This window comes from Phyllobates terribilis, unplaced genomic scaffold (assembly GCF_046119375.1).
Source record: "Phyllobates terribilis strain yellow unplaced genomic scaffold, ASM4611937v1 Scaffold_3__8_contigs__length_932513732, whole genome shotgun sequence".
In the NCBI taxonomy this organism is placed as follows: Eukaryota; Metazoa; Chordata; class Amphibia; order Anura; family Dendrobatidae; genus Phyllobates; species Phyllobates terribilis.
This window is the reverse complement of record NW_027362763.1, coordinates 652,142,430-652,165,537: the sequence shown is the minus strand read 5'-3', so window position 1 is coordinate 652,165,537 and position 23,108 is coordinate 652,142,430.

Below are 23,108 nucleotides of genomic sequence, written 5' to 3'. Positions count from 1 at the left end.
ACTGGCCTATCAGGAGGTCCTGCATAGGAGCTGCCTTTTTGGTGAAACCGGGAATGAACCTTTGGTAGTAGCCTACCAACCCGAGGAACTGCCTCACTTCCTTTACGCTGGAGGGGCTTGGCCATTCCTTAATTGCGGTGATCTTATCAGGGTCGGGAGCCACTCCGTCAGCACTCACCACGTGTCCCAGGTACTGCACCTTTGGCTTCAGGAGGTGACACTTGGAAGGTTTCACCTTTAGGCCGTAACTTGCCAGAGCTTCAAACACTTCCGCCAGGTGCTTCAGGTGGTCCTCGTAGGTCTTGGAGTAGACGATGACATCGTCCAAGTATAACAGGACCGTCTCAAAGTTCCGGTGTCCCAGGCAGCACTCCATCAATCGCTGGAAGGTTCCTGGTGCGTTGCAGAGTCCAAACGGCATGCAGGTAAACTCGCTAAGTCCCATCGGGGTGGTGAATGCGGTCTTCTCCCGGTCCGCCTCTGCTACAGGAACCTGCCAGTACCTGCTAGTGAGATCCAAGGTGGAGAAGAAGTTAGCAGATTTTAAAGCAGCCAAAGACTCCTCTATTCTTGGTAAGGGGTACGCATCTTTGTGTGTGATACGGTTAATTTTCCGGTAATCTACACACATTCTCATGGTGTTGTCTTTCTTTTTGACCAAGACTAGTGGAGCTGCCCAGGGGCTACAGCTATCCCTGATTACCCCAGCCTCCTTCATGTCTCTAAGCATCCCCTTGGCGTGTTGGTAGTGTGCAGGGGGTACGGGCCGATACCTCTCTTTTATGGGAGGATGGTCTCCCGTGGGGATGTGGTGTTCTACCCCCTTGACTCGCCCGAAGTCTAACGGGTGTTTACTAAACACTCTTTCGTACTCTTGAACCACCCGGTAGACTCCCTGTTTCTGGTGGGAGGGAGTGGAGTCAGTACCCAAATGTAGTTGCTGACACCAATCCTCCATTATTTTCTCAGAGCCGTTACCTTCCTCCGGATGAGATGGAGGCAAGGGTTCCACAGACTGTATAGAATTTTGGTTGATAGTATATAATTTGGCTAGCGTAGCATACCGGGGCAGGTATACTTCCCTTTTCCCAATATTTATTATGCGAACGGGTACCCTCCCATGGCGTACATCAACTACCCCCCGGGCTGTCAAAATGGTGGGCCTACTGTCTGAGTAGACTGGCTCTACCATGGCCTGGTAATCTCTACCTCTCAGACCAATAGCTGCCCGGCACCAAATCATCATTTCACTTTTCGGGGGCATGGCAATAGGGAAAGGGTCACACATTCTTACGCTACCAATCTCACCGCCGGAGAGTTCCACCTGTTGCCGTCGCATCAGTGCCCGGATCTCTTTCTGGAGCACTCGCTGCTGGCCGGAGCTGGCGTTCTTGGCAACCTGCTGTAAAATGAAAATCACCTCTGCAAGACAATTTTCAATCACATTAGTTCCTAGAGTTATCTTTGGGTGACTCTCGCGTTTATCAATGTCTACAATGATCAGTCCCTGTGCTGCCAGTTCAACTCTACCGATTTTAATGGTCATCTCTTTGAATCCGATCTGTGGCACGGGTTGACCATTGCTGGCGATGATACTCAAGTCGTCGTCAGGGTAGCGGGTTATATCCGAGTCATTCCAGTACTGCTTGAAGAGCACGTACGGGATGGTGGTGACCTGTGACCCGGTGTCAAGTAGGGCACTCATAGGGATGCCATCCAGTACCACAGGCAAGACTGGACGTCCTCCCACATATTTGTCGCGCCAGCTCGATGGGCCTGGTGATCTTTTTCCTGGGGGTTGGCCCTCTACCCCAGGTTGTGCCAGTTTAAAGGACAGTACCTTGCCATATGTCCGGGTTGATTGCAGCGGCGGCAGATGGGTTGTCCGTCCTCGTTGTATCGGTCGCTGGGTCTTCCTCTGGCCGGTGGGGTCCTCCTTGGTCGACGCCACGGGATGTCCTCCGGTCCGGATGCCAGCTGGATCTTCCCTGGAGTGGAAACCTGTAAAGACTGCACAGTTCGGGTTAGCGCGGCAACGCTTTTAGCTAGCTCTTGGACCTGATGGTGCAGGTCTGGAGCCGGGTCATTGTTCAAAGCCTGCGCATCAGCCCCCACAGGCCCTGCCGACAAGGGCGCCGCCTCCTGGTGGTAAGTGATAGCTGGGCGCCTGTGGGTCACAACGCCACCCGGTGCCGGTTCTCGGAGCACCCGGATGGCTCTGTCCTTGAACTGTGCAAAGTCCAGATGAGGATCCTGTAAGGCTATGGCCCGCAACTGGGTTCGGTGGACATTGCAATATAGTCCCTCTATAAATTGTTCGGTCAACAGCCTGTCCTCGTTTCCCACGCTGTCAGGGTCGGCCTGCTTAATGGCTCTCAGGGCCTCTTGTAGGTTTAGTGCATAGTCCCTTATACTCTCATGTGCTCGCTGCTTGCACCCATAGAATCTAAGCTTAATCTCGGCTGAGGTGCGGATATCAAAGGTGTCCCTCAGCCGGGTTAGTATCCCCGCGACAGTCCTCCTCCCAGGTGGCCAGGACTTTACCTCCCTTTGGGCTGCCCCGGTTAGTTGGGCCACCAGGATGCTCACTTTTTGCTCTTCTGTGAGGGGGTACACCTGGAAGAGGCTATCCAGCTTTTCTCTAAAGTCATTCAGGGTATGTGACTCCCCTGAGTATTGGGGTAGCCAGGCTGCTCCCGGGATATGGTAAAAGGCATGACTGCAGCAGCGCTGGCGCTGGCGGGGGTTGAGGCAGTGAAGCTCTCCTCCGTATCCGACATCTTTCTCCCCCCCTAGTGGACCGTGGCCTACCTTGCGATGATCCTCTTCCGTAGGCCGCGGCTCCGCAGTGGATCGTCAGGGTTGAGGACCTTCCGTCGCGCTCCTGTGACGTCGGCGTCTGCTGGGCTCCTTCCAGGACCTTACGCAACGTCCGGACGTGAGGCGGGGCTTCAGTTCTCGCGCGCTTTTGGAGTCCACGCCCCTCTTCTTCCCGCGCGGCGTCTTCAAGATGGCGTCCAACGGCGGGAAAACTCCACGGAAGGCGGGAAGAAGGCTGAAAATGGCGCCGGATGGCGGGAAAACTTCACGGATGGCGGGAAGAAGGCTGAAGATGGCGCCGGATGGCGGGAATCTTCACCACTGGTAAGTTTGAACAGTCTTTTTCAGGCACGCAGTACCCGGTGGTTGCGGGCACGAAATCCTGCCGACTACGCCAAAAGTTGACGCACCCCTGGGCCTACTTGGTGTAGCGTTGCGCACGCGGGGACTACCCGGAGCCGGGCCTGTTGGGGGTAGTAGTCTCGTGGCGGTGACCCGGTCCGTGCCCAGGGAGTCAGACTAAGTGGCGGTATATTAGCAGTAGATGTAGGACGACTACGCCACCCGTTGAATGCAGCTATGGAGCTGCCGCTGCAGGGCAGACCGCTGAGGCCGATGGAAGGATGGTGCAGCGTGGATGGTATAACCCCCAACGGGAGGGGTATGGCCTCAGGGCAGCCGACGTGGATGATGGGGGTAGTAGGAACCACTCAGAGACGATGCGGTGTAGTTCAGGGTCTTTACTGGTGACAAAGATAGACCCTCCCGGAGTACTGGCTAGCGGTCGGGGCCTGGTCAGTCCTTGAGCAGATGGGATCTCCCCTGGCCAGGCGGAGTTGTAGGCCTCCCCAACTAATTGTACTCTTCTGGCTTCCTTGCTAGAGGCGGGTAAAGGTAGCCCACGTCCCTGAGTGTACCGTGTGGTGCTCACCCGTATGGCCGGTGACTCGGGGCCTTCTAGTGGCTTCCGCTCCACGACGGCGGTGCTGGTCCCACGCGTGTGACCGTGCCTTCGGGTTTCTTGGCCAGAGGACCTGAAATCCCCTGCCGGGCGGTTTCTGCTGCTGGGTCTGGGTTAATCCCCACAGCCTCGGACTCCGGGTCCGGTGGTAACTCTTCAATCAGGGCGAGCTCTTCAGCTGCCAGCCCCTGATTCCTTTTAGCACTGCTCCCACAGAGCTCCTGATCTTTCTTTCCTATGCTGCTCCTCTTCTTCTCTCTACTCTTCTCACTAACCCTGCCTCAGCCCCAGCTTTATATAGGGGAAGTTCTTCCCCTCCCAGGACTGGGCAGGAGGTGTGGCATGCATAGGATTCCTGACCAAGAGACCTCCCACCTGCTCTCAGACATAACATTGCTATTACTGTGGAGACCAGACCCCTGGGGTGCCACACATGGCCCACTCAGACACGATCCTGGTATGCATGGTCCCCTCAGACCAGATCCTGGTATGATTGGCCCCCTGATCCCCGATCCTGGTATGCATGACCCTCCTCATCCCCAATCCTGGTATGCATGGTTCCTTCATGCCCAATCCTGGTATGCATGGCCCACTCACCCCCAATCCTGGTATGCATGGCCCCCTCATCCCCAGTCCTGGTATGCATGGCCCCCTCACCCCCAATCCTGGTATGCATGGCCCCCTCACACCCAATACATATATGCATGGCCCCCTCATCCCCAATCCTGGTATGCATGGCCCCCCTGATCCCCAATCCTGGTATGCATGGCCCCCCTCATCTCCAATCCTGGTATGCATAGTTCCTTCATCCCCAATCCTGGTATGCATGGCCCACTCACCCCCAATCCTGGTATGCAGGGCCCCCTCATCCCCAGTCCTGGTATGCATGACTCCCTCACCCCCAATCCTGGTATGCATGGCCGTTAACACCCAATCCATATATGCATGGCCCCCTCATCCCCAATCCAGGTATGCATGACCCCTTCATCACCAATCATGGTATGCATGGCCCCCTCACCCCCAATTCCGGTATGCATGGCCCCCTCACCCCCAATCCTGGTATGCATGGCTACCCTATCCTGGTATACATGGCCCCCCATCACTGCACACAAGAAAAAATTAAACACTTCTACTCACCTTCCTTCCCTCTGCTCTACCTCTGCGTCCTGTCTGTCAGTAGCTGATCTCAGCATCTGAGCGGCGCATGACGTCACTGCCATGCGTCCTCAGATGCCGAGGTGAGCTGCGGGGATATTCACTCCTCTCCACGCAGGGACTATGGGCGTGGAGAGGAGTGAATTCTCTTTAATAGCGCACACAGCAGAGGCCGCTCTCCTGCTGTGGCTCAGCGATCCTCTTTGCCCGCTACTGAAGAGAATGAATATTCACTCTTCACGCCCTTGGGAGTGGAGAGGAGTGAATATTCACTCTATCTAATAGCGGGCACACAGGATCGCGGAGCCACAGCAGGACAGTGTGCGCTATTAAGGAGAATGAATATTCACTCCTCTCCACTCCCACGGGCATAGAGAAGAGTGAATATTCATTTTCTTTAGCAGCGGGCACACGTGGTAGCTGCAGCAGCTGGCTACTACCTGTGCCCACTGCCCCCCACCATCCTCCATAGCCGGGAGAACAGCTGAGCCGTGACGGGACGCGGGACTGAGCCCTCAAAGCGCGACAGTTCCGCCGAAAACAGGACGGTTGGGAGCTATGTGATGGTGTAATTGGGCATTGGGTTTGCAGCATCGCTCAGGATCATCCAGGAGCTTATACATTTGGGTTGGGGGATGTAAGGGGGAGGGGAGGGAATGATTGTATCATACAATCACGTACTGAGATGGTGGACAAATTAATACATGGACTTAAGATAGCTACTCACACAGCCAGTGGCACCGCCGCCCAGTCAAGAAGAATCCAATGGCCGCCTCACCCTGCCCGCCTCCTCACACTGCCCCTCAGCCTCCCCTCAGGAACTTACTCACACTGCCCCCCTGTCGATTCCCCACACTGTTCAGCAGCCTCCCCTCCTCACATTGTCCAACAGCCTCCCCTCCTCATATTGTCCAGCAGCCTCCCCTCCTTAGCCCACTCACATTGTCCAGCAGCCTCCCCTCCTCAGATTGTCCAGCAGCCTCCCCTACTCAGCCTCCCCACACTGACCATCAGCCTCCCCTCCTCAGATTGTCCAGCAGCCTCCCCTCCTCAGCCTCCCCACAATGACCATCAGCCTCCCCTCCTCAGATTGTCCAGCATCCTCCCCTCCTTAGCCTCCTCACATTGTCCAGCAGCCTCCCCTCCTCAGATTGTCCAGCAGCCTCCCCTACTCAGCCTCCCCACACTGACCATCAGCCTCTCCTCCTCAGATTGTCCAGCAGCCTCCCCTCCTCAGCCTCCCCACAGTGACCAACAGCCTCCCCTCCTCAGATTGTCCAGCAGCCTCCCCTCCTCAGCCTCCCCACACTGACCATCAGCCTCCCCTCCTCAGATTGTCCAGCAGCCTCCCCTCCTCAGCCTCCCCACACTGACCAGCAGCCTCCCCTCCTCAGCCTTCTCACACTGTCCAGCAGCCTCCCCTCCTCGGCCTGCCCTCAGCAGCCTCCACACACTGCCAGCCCACCCACATCTTCCTCACACTGCCCACCCACTGCCGCTGCCTCCACTGGTGCCTGACTCCCACGCTGCTCCGGATTCAAGATGGGCGCTGCGCGCGTGTCACGTGAGCATTTTACTTCAGGACCATGATGGGCCTGGCCGCGGCTTAAAGGTACATCACCCAATTCCTGCCACCGGGTGCATTACCAACACTATAGCTGTATCTTTAAATCACCTTACAGGTGATTTAACTATACAGTGTTGTTGTGCACCTGATGTGTGGCACTGCAGCGGCCCTGAACTGTTGCCTCTGGGGGGCCCGATGAGCGGAAGCAAAGAGAGGGGGGCCCCAGACTGCCAGCGTGTTCGGGCCCGCCCTTTTTGCTTCAGTTTACCGGGCCCCATACAGTAGTAAGGGCAGTAATGCCCTGATGGCGGCCCAGGACGTGCGCCACTCGTTCCAACTAACACCATAGCCTTCTCCAGTGCTGAAATATACACCAGAGAAACAAACAGTCCATGGTGGTGGGAGGAGAAGACCCTGGTGGTGGGAGGAGAAGACCCTGGTGGTGGGAGGAGAAGACCCTGGTGATGGGAGGAGGAGACCCTGGTGGTGGGAGGAGGAGACCCTGGTGGTGGGAGGAGGAGGAGACCCTGGTGGTGGGAGGAGGAGACCCTGGTGGTGTATCCGCATTGGCGGGGCATCAGGGGGATTCTGGGAATTGTTTCTCAGAGATCAGTGGCACAAACACATCAGAGGTCAGAGTGACCAGGGTGCGGCTTCACCTCTGCTGCATGTTCCCAACAACAAAACAGACCAAACCCCTGCGGAGCCCCAGGGTTCTGGCTCCGAACTCACTGAGCTCAGATCCTTCAATAAGAGCGGATGTTCCTGTTATAGCCACCAGGAGGCGACATCAGACAGCAAATATAAAAAGAAGAAGATGATGAGGCAGTGGCCCGATGACTACATCATCATCATCAACATCATCATCAATCATCTCAATCATCTCTATAATCCAGTAATCTGACCTAAAATCTGATACTCCGGAACAGTGCAGAAGAGGAGTGCCCTGAGTTACATAGGAGAAAAATGAGGTCCTCCTGCAGCACAGAGTATTTCAGCAGAGGAGTATGCTGATCACGTGGAGGTGACAAACTGAGCATTACATAGGGGAATGAGCAGGGTCCCCCGCAGCACAGAGTATTTCAGCAGAGGGGCTGCTCTGCTTCTGGGGGGGGTCCTGTGACCCTGCACTCGGTGAGGACAGATGAGGCCGCCGCGTTACATTGTGTCGCTTTTCCTGTCCCGGGAGCCGAGCTCATTACTGGCCGCAGCCGCTGAACGCCTCATTGTTCAGGCCACAAGCTGCAGAAAATCCCCCCGAGAAAATCCCCCCGAGCCGCACGGAAATGAGCGAATCCACCAGTAAGAAGGTTTCTCCTTGTTTACTGTTTCTACAATCAGATTGACACAAAGTGACCCCGACCGTCACGTAATAAATAATATAATAACGTCACATCGTGTACAGCACCGAGTATCACTGCTGACAACCAGCACACGTGTCCGCCCCCGATATACTGAGCTGTGCAGAGGGAGGAAGCCCGCTCAGTATGGAGGACGCCCGCTCAGTATGGAGGACGCCCGCTCAGTATGGAGGACGCCCGCTCAGTATGGAGGACACCGGCTCAGTATGGAGGACACCGGCTCAGTATGGAGGACACCGGCTCAGTATGGAGGACGCCCGCTCAGTATGGAGGACACCGGCTCAGTATGGAGGACACCGGCTCAGTATGGAGGACGCCCGCTCAGTATGGAGGACGCCCGCTCAGTATGGAGGACACCGGCTCAGTATGGAGGACGCCCGCTCAGTATGGAGGACACCCGCTCAGTATGGAGGACACCCGCTCAGTATGGAGGACACCGGCTCAGTATGGAGGACACCGGCTCAGTATGGAGGACGCCCGCTCAGTATGGAGGACACCGGCTCAGTATGGAGGACGCCCGCTCAGTATGGAGGACACCGGCTCAGTATGGAGGACGCCCGCTCAGTATGGAGGACACCGGCTCAGTATGGAGGACACCGGCTCAGTATGGAGGACGCCCGCTCAGTATGGAGGACACCCGCTCAGTATGGAGGACGCCCGCTCAGTATGGAGGACACCGGCTCAGTATGGAGGACGCCCGCTCAGTATGGAGGACACCCGCTCAGTATGGAGGACGCCCGCTCAGTATGGAGGACACCCGCTCAGTATGGAGGACACCGGCTCAGTATGGAGGACACCCGCTCAGTGTGGAGGACACCCGCTCAGTATGGAGGACACCCGCTCAGTATGGAGGACGCCCGCTCAGTATGGAGGACACCGGCTCAGTATGGAGGACGCCCGCTCAGTATGCAGGACACCGGCTCAGTATGGAGGACGCCCGCTCAGTATGGAGGACACCCGCTCAGTATGGGGGACGCCCGCTCAGTATGGAGGACACCCGCTCAGTATGGAGGACGCCCGCTCAGTATGGAGGACACCGGCTCAGTATGGAGGACGCCCGCTCAGTATGGAGGACGCCCGCTCAGTATGGAGGACGCCCGCTCAGTATGGAGGACACCGGCTCAGTATGGAGGACGCCCGCTCAGTATGGAGGACACCCGCTCAGTATGGGGGACGCCCGCTCAGTATGGAGGACACCCGCTCAGTATGGAGGACACCCGCTCAGTATGGAGGACACCGGCTCAGTATGGAGGACACCGGCTCAGTATGGAGGACGCCCGCTCAGTATGGAGGACACCCGCTCAGTATGGAGGACACCGGCTCAGTATGGAGGACGCCCGCTCAGTATGGAGGACACCGGCTCAGTATGGAGGACACCGGCTCAGTATGGAGGACGCCCGCTCAGTATGGAGGACGCCCGCTCAGTATGGAGGACACCGGCTCAGTATGGAGGACGCCCGCTCAGTATGGAGGACACCCGCTCAGTATGGAGGACACCCGCTCAGTATGGAGGACACCGGCTCAGTATGGAGGACACCGGCTCAGTATGGAGGACGCCCGCTCAGTATGGAGGACACCGGCTCAGTATGGAGGACGCCCGCTCAGTATGGAGGACACCGGCTCAGTATGGAGGACGCCCGCTCAGTATGGAGGACACCGGCTCAGTATGGAGGACACCGGCTCAGTATGGAGGACGCCCGCTCAGTATGGAGGACACCCGCTCAGTATGGAGGACGCCCGCTCAGTATGGAGGACACCGGCTCAGTATGGAGGACGCCCGCTCAGTATGGAGGACACCCGCTCAGTATGGAGGACGCCCGCTCAGTATGGAGGACACCCGCTCAGTATGGAGGACACCGGCTCAGTATGGAGGACACCCGCTCAGTGTGGAGGACACCCGCTCAGTATGGAGGACACCCGCTCAGTATGGAGGACGCCCGCTCAGTATGGAGGACACCGGCTCAGTATGGAGGACGCCCGCTCAGTATGCAGGACACCGGCTCAGTATGGAGGACGCCCGCTCAGTATGGAGGACACCCGCTCAGTATGGGGGACGCCCGCTCAGTATGGAGGACACCCGCTCAGTATGGAGGACGCCCGCTCAGTATGGAGGACACCGGCTCAGTATGGAGGACGCCCGCTCAGTATGGAGGACGCCCGCTCAGTATGGAGGACGCCCGCTCAGTATGGAGGACACCGGCTCAGTATGGAGGACGCCCGCTCAGTATGGAGGACACCCGCTCAGTATGGGGGACGCCCGCTCAGTATGGAGGACACCCGCTCAGTATGGAGGACACCCGCTCAGTATGGAGGACACCCGCTCAGTATGGAGGACGCCCGCTCAGTATGGAGGACACCCGCTCAGTGTGGAGGACACCCGCTCAGTGTGGAGGACACCCGCTCAGTATGGAGGACGCCCGCTCAGTATGGAGGACGCCCGCTCAGTATGGAGGACGCCCGCTCAGTATGGAGGACACCGGCTCAGTATGGAGGACGCCCGCTCAGTATGGAGGACACCTGCTCAGTATGGGGGACGCCCGCTCAGTATGGAGGACACCCGCTCAGTATGGAGGACACCCGCTCAGTATGGAGGACACCCGCTCAGTATGGAGGACGCCCGCTCAGTATGGAGGACACCCGCTCAGTATGGAGGACACCCGCTCAGTGTGGAGGACACCCGCTCAGTATGGAGGACGCCCGCTCAGTATGGATGACACCGGCTCAGTATGGAGGACGCCCGCTCAGTATGGAGGACGCCCGCTCAGTATGGAGGACGCCCGCTCAGTATGGAGGACACCGGCTCAGTATGGAGGACGCCCGCTCAGTATGGAGGACACCCGCTCAGTATGGGGGACGCCCGCTCAGTATGGAGGACACCCGCTCAGTATGGAGGACACCCGCTCAGTATGGAGGACACCCGCTCAGTATGGAGGACGCCCGCTCAGTATGGAGGACACCCGCTCAGTATGGAGGACACCCGCTCAGTGTGGAGGACACCCGCTCAGTATGGAGGACGCCCGCTCAGTATGGAGGACGCCCGCTCAGTATGGAGGACGCCCGCTCAGTATGGAGGACACCGGCTCAGTATGGAGGACGCCCGCTCAGTATGGAGGACACCTGCTCAGTATGGGGGACGCCCGCTCAGTATGGAGGACACCCGCTCAGTATGGAGGACACCCGCTCAGTATGGAGGACACCCGCTCAGTATGGAGGACGCCCGCTCAGTATGGAGGACACCCGCTCAGTATGGAGGACACCCGCTCAGTGTGGAGGACACCCGCTCAGTATGGAGGACGCCCGCTCAGTATGGAGGACGCCCGCTCAGTATGGAGGACACCCGCTCAGTATGGAGGACACCCGCTCAGTATGGAGGACACCGGCTCAGTATGGAGGACGACCGCTCAGTATGGAGGACGCCCGCTCAGTATGGAGGACACCGGCTCAGTATGGAGGACGCCCGCTCAGTATGGAGGACACCTGCTCAATATGGGGGACGCCCGCTCAGTATGGAGGACACCCGCTCAGTATGGAGGACGCCCGCTCAGTATGGAGGACACCGGCTCAGTATGGAGGACGCCCGCTCAGTATGGAGGACGCCCGCTCAGTATGGAGGACACCGGCTCAGTATGGAGGATGCCCGCTCAGTATGGAGGACACCTGCTCAGTATGGGGGACGCCCGCTCAGTATGGAGGACACCCGCTCAGTATGGAGGACGCCCGCTCAGTATGGAGGACGCCCGCTCAGTATGGAGGACGCCCGCTCAGTATGGAGGACACCCGCTCAGTATGGAGGACACCCGCTCAGTGTGGAGGACACCCGCTCAGTATGGAGGACGCCCGCTCAGTATGGAGGATGCCCGCTCAGAATGGAGGACGCCCGCTCAGAATGGAGGACGCCCGCTCAGTATGGAGGACACCCGCTCAGTATGGAGGACACCGGCTCAGTATGGAGGACACCCGCTCAGTATGGAGGACACCCGCTCAGTATGGAGGACACCGGCTCAGTATGGAGGACACCCGCTCAGTATGGGGGACACCCGCTCAGTATGGAGGACACCCGCTCAGTATGGAGGACACCGGCTCAGTATGGAGGACGCCCGCTCAGTATGGAGGACGCCCGCTCAGTATGGAGGACACCCGCTCAGTATGGAGGACGCCCGCTCAGTATGAAGGACGCCAGCTCAGTATGGAGGACGCCCGCGCAGTATGGAGGACGCCCGCTCAGTATGGAGGACGCCCGCTCAGTATGGAGGACGCCCGCTCAGTATGGAGGACGCCCGCTCAGTATGGAGGACACCGGCTCAGTATGGAGGACGCCCGCTCAGTATGGATGACGCCCGCTCAGTATGGAGGACGCCCGCGCAGTATGGAGGACGCCCGCTCAGTATGGAGGACGCCCGCTCAGTATGGAGGACGCCCGCTCAGTATGGAGGACACCCACTCAGTATGGAGGACGCCCGCTCAGTATGGAGGACACCCGCTCAGTTTGGAGGACACCCACTCAGTATGGAGGACACCCGCTCAGTATGGATGACGCCCGCTCAGTATGGAGGACGCCCGCGCAGTATGGAGGACGCCCGCTCAGTATGGAGGACGCCCGCTCAGTATGGAGGACGCCCGCGCAGTATGGAGGACGCCCGCTCAGTATGGAGGACGCCCGCTCAGTATGGAGGACACCCGCGCAGTATGGAGGACGCCCGCTCAGTATGGAGGACGCCCGCTCAGTATGGAGGACGCCCGCTCAGTATGGAGGACGCCCGCTCAGTGTGGAGGACGCCCGCTCAGTATGGAGGACGTCCGCTCAGTATGGAGGACGCCCGCTCAGTATGGAGGACGCCCGCGCAGTATGGAAGACGCCCGCTCAGTATGGAGGACGCCCGCTCAGTATGGGGGACACCAGCTCAGCGTGGGGGACGCCCGCGCAGCATGGAGGACACCGGCTCAGTATGGAGGACGCACGCTCAGTATGGGGGACGCCCGCTCAGTATGGAGGACGCCCGCTCAGTATGGAGGACACCTGCTCAGTATGGGGGACGCCCGCTCAGTATGGGAACGCCCGCTCAGTATGGAGGACGCCCGCTCAGTATGGATGACGCCCGCTCAGTATGGAGGACGCCCGCGCAGTATGGAGGACGCCCGCTCAGTATGGAGGACGCCCGCTCAGTATGGAGGACGCCCGCTCAGTATGGAGGACACCCACTCAGTATGGAGGACGCCCGCTCAGTATGGAGGACACCCGCTCAGTTTGGAGGACACCCACTCAGTATGGAGGACACCCGCTCAGTATGGATGACGCCCGCTCAGTATGGAGGACGCCCGCGCAGTATGGAGGACGCCCGCTCAGTATGGAGGACGCCCGCTCAGTATGGAGGACGCCCGCGCAGTATGGAGGACGCCCGCTCAGTATGGAGGACGCCCGCTCAGTATGGAGGACACCCGCGCAGTATGGAGGACGCCCGCTCAGTATGGAGGACGCCCGCTCAGTATGGAGGACGCCCGCTCAGTATGGAGGACGCCCGCTCAGTGTGGAGGACGCCCGCTCAGTATGGAGGACGTCCGCTCAGTATGGAGGACGCCCGCTCAGTATGGAGGACGCCCGCGCAGTATGGAAGACGCCCGCTCAGTATGGAGGACGCCCGCTCAGTGTGGGGGACACCAGCTCAGCGTGGGGGACGCCCGCGCAGCATGGAGGACACCGGCTCAGTATGGAGGACGCACGCTCAGTATGGGGGACGCCCGCTCAGTATGGAGGACGCCCGCTCAGTATGGAGGACACCTGCTCAGTATGGGGGACGCCCGCTCAGTATGGGAACGCCCGCTCAGTATGGAGGACGCCCGCTCAGTATGGAGGACACCGGCTCAGTGTGGGGGACGCCCGCTCAGTATGGGGGACACCAGCTCAGTGTGGGGGACGCCCGCGCAGTATGGAGGACGCCCGCTCAGTATGGGGGACGCCCGCTCGGTATGGAGGACACCCGCTCGGTATGGAGGACACCCGCTCAGTATGGGGGACACCCGCTCAGTATGGGGGACACCCGCTCAGTATGGGGGACACCCATTCAGTATGGAGGACACCTGCTAAGTATGGGGGACGCCCGCTCAGTATGGAGGACACCCGCTCAGTATGGGGGACGCCCGCTCAGTATGGAGGACACCGGCTCAGTATGGAGGACGACCGCGCAGTATGGAGGACGCCCGCTCAGTATGGAGGATGCCCGCTCAGTATGGAGGACACCGGCTCAGTATGGAGGACACCCGCTCAGTATGGAGGACGACCGCGCAGTATGGAGGACGCCCGCTCAGTATGGAGGATGCCCGCTCAGTATGGAGGACGCCCGCTCAGTATGGAGGACGACCGCGCAGTATGGAGGACACCCGCTCAGTATGGAGGACACCCGCTCAGTATGGAGGACACCCGCTCAGTATGGAGGACGCCCGCTCAGTATGGAGGACACCGGCTCAGTATGGAGGACGCCCGCGCAGTATGGAGGATGCCCGCTCAGTATGGAGGACACCCGCTCAGTATGGAGGACACCCGCTCAGTATGGAGGATGCCTGCTCAGTATGGAGGACACCCGCTCAGTATGGAGGACACCCACTCAGTATGGAGGACACCCGCTCAGTATGGAGGACGCTCGTTCAGTATGGAGGACACCGTCTCAGCATGGGGGATGCCCGCTCAGTATGGAGGACACCCGCTCAGTATGGAGGACACCCGCTCAGTGTGGGGGACGCCCGCTCAGTATGGGGGACACCAGCTCAGTGTGGGGGACGCCCGCGCAGTATGGAGGACACTGGCTCAGTATGGGGGACACCGGCTCAGTATGGAGGACGCCCGCGCAGTATGGAGGACGCCCGCGCAGTATGGAGGACACCGGCTCAGTATGGAGGACGCCCGCTCAGTATGGAGGACACCGGCTCAGTATGGAGGACACTGGCTCAGTATGGAGGGCACCCGCTCAGTATGGGGGATGCCCGCTCAGTAGGGAGGACACCTGCTCAGTATGGAGGACGCCCGCGCAGTATGGAGGACACCGGCTCAGTATGGAGGACGCCCGCTCCGTATGGAGGACACCGGCTCAGTATGGAGGACACCCGTGCAGTATGGGGGACACCGGCTCAGTATGGAGGACACCCACTCAGTGTGGGGGACGCCCGCTCAGTATGGAGGACACCGGCTCAGTATGGAGGACGCCCGCTCAGTATGGAGGACGCCCGCTCAGTATGGGGACATCAGCTCAGTATGGGGGACACCGGCTCAGTATGGAGGACACCGGCTCAGTATGGAGGACACCCGCTCAGTATGGAGGACACCGGCTCAGTATGGAGGACACCTGCTCAGTATGGGGGATGCCCACTCAGTAGGGAGGACACCCGCTCAGTATGGAGGACGCCCGCGCAGTATGGAGGACACCGGCTCAGTATGGAGGACGCCCGCTCAGTATGGAGGACACCGGCTCAGTATGGAGGACACCCGCTCAGTATGGAGGACACCGGCTCAGTATGGAGGACACCCGCTCAGTGTGGGGGACGCCCGCTCAGTATGGAGGACACCGGCTCAGTATGGAGGACGCCCACTCAGTATGGAGGACACCGGCTCAGTATGGGGGACATCAGCTCAGTATGGGGGACACCGGCTCAGTATGGAGGACACCGGCTCAGTATGGAGGACACCCGCTCAGTATGGGGGACACCGGCTCAGTATGGAGGACACCGGCTCAGTATGGAGGACACCGGATCAGTATGTGGGACATTCGCTCTGTATGGAGGACACCGGCTCAGTATGGGGGACACCCGCTCAGTGTGGGGGACGTCCGTGCAGTATGGAGGACACTGGCTCAGTATGGAGGACGCCCGCTCAGTATGGAGGACGCCTGCTCAGTATGGAGGACGCCCGCTCAGTATGGGGGACGCCCGCTCAGTATGGAGGACACCCGCTCAGTATGGGGGACGCCTGCTCAGTATGGAGGACGCCCGCTCAGTATGGGGGACGCCTGCTCAGTATGGAGGACGCCCGCTCAGTATGGGGGACGCCCGATCAGTATGGAGGACACCCGCTCAGTATGGGGGACGCCCGCTCAGTATGGAGGACGCCCGCTCAGCATGGAGGACACCGGCTCAGTATGGAGGAAACCGGATCAGTATGGAGGACACCCGCTCAGTATGGGGGACACCTGCTCAGTATGGGGGACACCCGCTCAGTGTGGAGGGCATCCGCTCAGTATGGAGGACACCCGCTCAGTATGGGGGGCGCCGCGCACGTCCTGTGTCAGGTCTCGGATTATGTTGTTTATTCTTTAATGGTTTTATATTTGACAGATTAATCAAATCCACCCTGTGGGGCAAAGAGCGCGGAAGAAAACAAGCAGCGGTGCCCTGAGATAACCCGGAGCGGAGGTCCTCCATACTGAGCAGGAGCGTCACAGCACCTGACCCTGCTCCAAGGCATAAAGGAAAGCAGAATAGTGACTGCAGCTCTGGAGGTGACTGGAGGATAAGACACGATGTAACTGCAGAATAGTGAGTGCAGCTCTGGAGGTGACTGGAGGAAAAGACACATGTAACGGCAGAATAGTGACTGCAGCTCTGGAGGTGACTGGAGGATAAGACATGATGTAACAGCAGAATATTGACTGCAGCTCTGGAGGTGACTGGAGGATTAGACATGATGTAACAGCAGAATAGTGACTGCAGCTCTGGAGGTGACTAGAGGATGAGATATGATGTAACAGCAGAATAGTGACCGCAGCTCTGGAGGTGACTGAAGGATAAGACATGATGTAACAGCAGAATAGTGACTGCAGCTCTGGAGGTGACTGGAGGATAAGACATGATGTAACAGCAGTATAGTGACCGCAGCTCTGGAGGTGATGGAAGGATAAGACATGAAGTAACAGCAGAATAGTGACTGCAGCTCTGAAGGTGACTGGAGAATAAGACATGATGTAACAGCAGAATAGTGACTGCAGCTCTGGAGGTGACTGGAGGATAAGACTCAATATAACAGCAGAATAGTGACTGCAGCTCTGGAGGTGACTGGAGGATTAGACATGATGTAACAGCAGAATAGTGACTGCAGCTCTGGAGGTGACTGGAGGATAAGACACGATGTAACTGCAGAAAAGTGACTGCAGCTCTGGAGGTGACTGGAGGATAAGACACGATGTAACAGCAGAATAGTGACTGCAGCTCTGGAGGTGACTGGAGGAAAAGACACATGTAACAGGAGAATAGTGACTGCAGCTCTGGAGGTGACTGGAGGATAAGACATGATGTAACAGCAGAATAGTGACTGCAGCTCTGGAGGTGACTGGAGGATAAGACATGATGTAACAGCAGTATAGTGACCGCAGCTCTGGAGGTGATGGAAGGATAAGACATGAAGTAACAGCAGAATAGTGACTGCAGCTCTGAAGGTGACTGGAGAATAAGACATGATGTAACAGCAGAATAGTGACTGCAGCTCTGGAGGTGACTGGAGGATAAGACTCAATATAACAGCAGAATAGTGACTGCAGCTCTGGAGGTGACTGGAGGATTAGACATGATGTAACAGCAGAATAGTGACTGCAGCTCTGGAGGTGACTGGAGGATAAGACACGATGTAACTGCAGAAAAGTGACTGCAGCTCTGGAGGTGACTGGAGGATAAGACACGATGTAACAGCAGAATAGTGACTGCAGCTCTGGAGGTGACTGGAGGAAAAGACACATGTAACAGGAGAATAGTGACTGCAGCTCTGGAGATGACTGGAGGATAAGACATGATGTAACAGCAGAATAGTGACTTCAGCTCTGGAGGTGACTGGAGGATAAGACACGATGTAACAGCAGAATAGCGACCGCAGCTCTGGAGCTGACTGGAGGATAAGGCACGATGTAACAGCAGAATACTGACTGCAGCTCTGGAGGTGACTGGAGGAAAAGACACATGTAACAGGAGAATAGTGACTGCAGCTATGGAGGTGACTGGAGGATAAGACACGATGTAACAGCAGAATAGTGACTGCAGCTCTGGAGCTGACTGGAGGATAAGACACGATGTAACAGCAGAATACTGACTGCAGCTCTGGAGGTGACTGGAGGATAAGACACGATGTAACAGCAGAATAGTGCCTGCAGCTCTGGAGGTGACTAGAGGATAAGACACGATGTAACTGCAGAATAGTGACTGCAGCTCTGGAGGTGACTGGAGGATAAGACATGATGTAACAGCAGAATAGTGACTGCAGCTCTGGAGGTGACTAAAGGATTAGACATGATGCAACAGCAGAATAGTGACTGCAGCTCTGGAGGTGACAAGAGGATAAGATATGATGTGACAGCAGAATAGTGACTGCAGCTCTGGAGGTGACTGAAGGATAAGACATGATGTAACAGCAGAATAGTGACTGCAGCTCTGGAGGTGACTGGAGAATAAGACATGATGTAACAGCAGAATAGTGACTGCAGCTCTGGAGGTGACTGGAGGATTAGACATGATGTAACAGCAGAATAGTGACCTCAGCTCTGGAGGTGACTGAAGGATAAGACATGAAGTAACAGCAGAATAGTGACTGCAGCTCTGGAGGTGACTGGAGAATAAGACATGATGTAACAGCAGAATAGTGACTGCAGCTCTGGAGGTGACTGGAGGATAAGACATGATGTAACAGCAGAATAGTGAGTGCAGCTCTGGAGGTGACTGGAGGATAAGACATGATGTAACAGCAGAATAGCGAACGCAGCTCTGGAGGTGACTGGAGAATAAGACATGATCTAACAGCAGAATAGTGACTGCAGCTCTGGAGGTGACTGAAGGATAAGACATGATGTAGCTGCAGAATAGTGACTGCAGCTCTGGAGGTGACTGGAGGATAAGACACGATGTAACAGCAGAATAGCGACCGCAGCTCTGGAGGTGACTGAAGGATAAGACATGATGTAACAGCAGAATAGTGATTGCAGCTCTGGAGGTGACTGGAGGATAAGACACGATGTAACAGCAGAATAGTGACTGCAGCTCTGGAGGTGACTGGAGGATTAGATATGATGTAACAGCAGAATAGTGACTGCAGCTCTGGAGGTGATTGAAGTATAAGACAATGTAACAGCACAATAGTGAGTGCAGCTCTGGAGGTGACTGGAGGATAAGGCACGATATAACCGCAGAATAGTGACTGCAGCTCTGGAGGTGACTGGAGGATAAGACACGATGTAACAGCACAATAGTAACTGCAGCTCTGGAGGTGACTGGAGGATTAGACATGATGTAAGAGCAGAATAGTGAGTGCAGCTCTGGAGGTGATTAGAGGATTAAGACACGATATAACAGCAGAATAGTGACTGCAGCTCTGGAGGTGACAGGAGGATAAGACATGATGTAACAGCAGAATAGTGACTGCAGCTCTGGAGGTGACTGGAGGATAAGACACGATGTAACAGCAGAATAGTGACCGCAGCTCTGGAGGTGACTGGAGGATAAGACATGATGTAACAGGAGAATAGTGACCGCAGCTCTGGAGGTGACTGGAGGATAAGACATGATGTAACAGGAGAATAGTGACGGCAGCTCTGGAGGTGACTGGAGGATTAGACATGATGTAACAGCAGAATAGTGACTGCAGCTCTGGAGGTGACTGGAGGCTAAGACATGGTGTAACAGCAGAATAGTGACTGCAGCTCTGAACGTGACTGGAGGATAAGACATGATGTAACAGCAGAATAGTGACTGCAGCTCTGGAGGTGACTAGAGGATAAGATATGATGTAACAGCAGAATAGTGACTGCAGCTCTGGAGGTGATTGAAGGATAAGACACAATGTAACAGCACAATAGTGAGTGCAGCTCTGGAGGTGACTGGAGGATAAGGCACGATATAACGGCAGAATAGTGACTGCAGCTCTGGAGGTGACTGGAGGATAAGACACAATGTAACAGCACAATAGTAACTGCAGCTCTGGAGGTGACTGGAGGATTAGACATGATGTAACAAAAGAACAGTGACTGCAGCTCTGGAGGTGACTGGAGGATTAGACATGATGTAACAGCAGAATAGTGACTGCAGCTCTGGAGGTGACTAGAGGATAAGATATGATGTAACAGCAGAATAGTCACTGCAGCTCTGGAGGTGACTGGAGGATAAGACATGATGTAAGAGCAGTATAGTGACCGCAGCTCTGGAGGTGACTGGAGGATAAGACATGATGTAACAGCAGAATAGTGACTGCAGCTCTGGAGGTGACTGGAGGATAAGACACGATGTAACAGCAGGATAGTGACTGCAGCTCTGGAGGTGACTGGAGGCTAAGACATGATGTAACAGCAGAATAGTGACTGCAGCTCTGGAGGTGACTAGAGGATAAGATATGATGTAACAGCAGAATAGTGACTGCAGCTCTGGAGGTGACTGGAGGATAAAACATGATGTAACAGCAGAATAATGACGGCAGCTCTGGAGGTGACTAGAGGATAAAACACAATGTAACAGCAGAATAGTGACGGCAGCTCTGGAGGTGACTAGAGGATAAGATATGATGTAACAGCAGAATAGTGACTGCAGCTCTGGAGGTGACTGGAGGATAAGACATGATGTAACAGCAGAATAGTGACTGCAGCTCTGGAGGTGACTGGAGGATAAGACACGATATAACAGCAGAATAGTGAGTGCAGCTCTGGAGGTGACTAGAGGATTAGACATGATGTAACAGCAGAACAGTGACTGCAGCTCTGGAGGTGACTGGAGGATTAGACATGATGCAACAGCAGAATAGTGACTGCAGCTCTGGAGGTGACTAGAGGATAAGATATGATGTAACAGCAGAATAGTGACTGCAGCTCTGGAGGTGACTGGAGGATAAGACACGATGTAGCTGCAGAATAGTGACTGCAGCTCTGGAGGTGACTAGAGGATAAGACATGATGTAACAGCAGAATAGTAACTGCAGCTCTGCAGGTGACTGGAGGATAAGACACGATGTAGCAGCAGAATAGTGACCGCAGCTCTGGAGGTGACTGGAGGATAAGACATGATGTAACAGCAGAATAGTGAGTGCAGCTCTGCAGGTGACTGGAGGATAAGACACGATGTAGCTGCAGAATAGTGACTGCAGCTCTGGAGGTGACTGGAGGATAAGACATGATGTAACAGCAGAATAGTGACAGCAGCTCTGGAGGTGACTGGAGGATAAGACACGATGTAACAGCAGAATAGTGACTGCTGCTCTGGAGGTGACTGGAGGATAAGGCACGATGTAACAGCAGAATAGTGACCGCAGCTCTGGAGGTGACTGGAGGATAAGACATGATATAACAGCAGAATAGTGACTGCAGCTCTGGAGGTGACTGGAGGAATATACATGATGTAACAGCAGAATAGTGACTGCAGCTCTGGAGGTGACTGGAGGATAAGACATGATGTAACAGCAGAATAGTGACAGCAGCTCTGGAGGTGACTGGAGGATTAGACATGATGTAACAGCAGAATAGTGACTGCAGCTCTGGGGTAACTAGAGGATAAGATATGATGTAACAGCAGAATAGTGACTGCAGCTCTGGAGGTGACTAGAGGATTAGACATGATGTAACAGCAGAATAGTGACTGCAGCTCTGGAGGTGATTAGAGGATTAGACATGATGTGACAGCAGAATAGTGACTGCAGCTCTGGAGGTGACTAGAGGATAAGATATGATGTAACAGCAGAATAGTGACTGCAGCTCTAGAGGTGACTGGAGGATAAGACATGATGTAACAGCAGTATAGTGACCGCAGCTCTGGAGGTGACTTGAGGATGAGATATGATGTAACAGCAGAATAGTGACTGCAGCTCTGGAGGTGACTAGAGGATTAGACATGATGTAACAGCAGAATACTGACTGCAGCTCTGGAGGTGACTAGAGGATAAGATATGATGTAACAGCAGAATATTGACTGCAGCTCTGGAGGTGACTGGAGGATTAGACATGATGTAACAGCAGAATAGTGACTGCAGCTCTGGAGGTGACTGGAGGATAAGACATGATGTAACAGCAGAATAGTGACTGCAGCTCTGGAGGTGACTAGAGGATAAGATATGATGTAACAGCAGAATAGTGACTGCAGCTCTGGAGGTGACTGGAGGATAAGACATGATGTAACAGCAGAATAGTGAGTGCAGCTCTGGAGGTGATTGAAGGATAAGACACGATGTAACAGTACAATAGTGAGTGCAGCTCTGGAAGTGACTGGAGGATAAGGCACGATATAACCGCGGAATAGTGACTGCAGCTCTGGAGTTGACTGGAGGATAAGACACGATGTAACAGCACAATAGTAACTGCAGCTCTGGAGGTGACTGGAGGATTAGACATGATGTAACATCAGAATAGTGACTGCAGCTCTGGAGGTGATTAGAGGATTAAGACACGATGTAACAGCAGAATAGTCACTGCAGCTCTGGAGGTGACAGGAGGATAAGACATGATGTAACAGCAGAATAGTGACCGCAGCTCTGGAGGTGACTGGAGGATAAAACATGATGTAACAGTAGAATAGTGACTGCAGCTCTGGAGGTGACTGGAGGATAAGACATGATGTAACAGCAGTATAGTGACCGCTGCTCTGTAGGTGACTGGAGGATTAGACATGATATAACAGCAGAATAGTGACTGCAGCTCTGGAGGTGACTGGAGGAATATACATGATGTAACAGCAGAATAGTGACTGCAGATCTGGAGGTGACTGGAGGATAAGACATGATGTAACAGCAGAATAGTGACAGCAGCTCTGGAGGTGACTGGAGGATTAGACATGATGTAACAGCAGAATAGTGACTGCAGCTCTGGGGTAACTAGAGGATAAGATATGATGTAACAGCAGAATAGTGACTGCAGCTCTGGAGGTGACTAGAGGAATAGACATGATGTAACAGCAGAATAGAGACTGCAGCTCTGGAGGTGACTAGAGGATTAGACATGATGTAACAGCAGAATAGTGACTGCAGCTCTGGAGGTGACTAGAGGATAAGATATGATGTAACAGCAGAATAGTGACTGCAGCTCTAGAGGTGACTGGAGGATAAGACATGATGTAACAGCAGTATAGTGACCGCAGCTCTGGAGGTGACTTGAGGATAAGATATGATGTAACAGCAGAATAGTGACTGCAGCTCTGGAGGTGACTAGAGGATTAGACATGATGTAACAGCAGAATACTGACTGCAGCTCTGGAGGTGACTAGAGGATAAGATATGATGTAACAGCAGAATATTGACTGCAGCTCTGGAGGT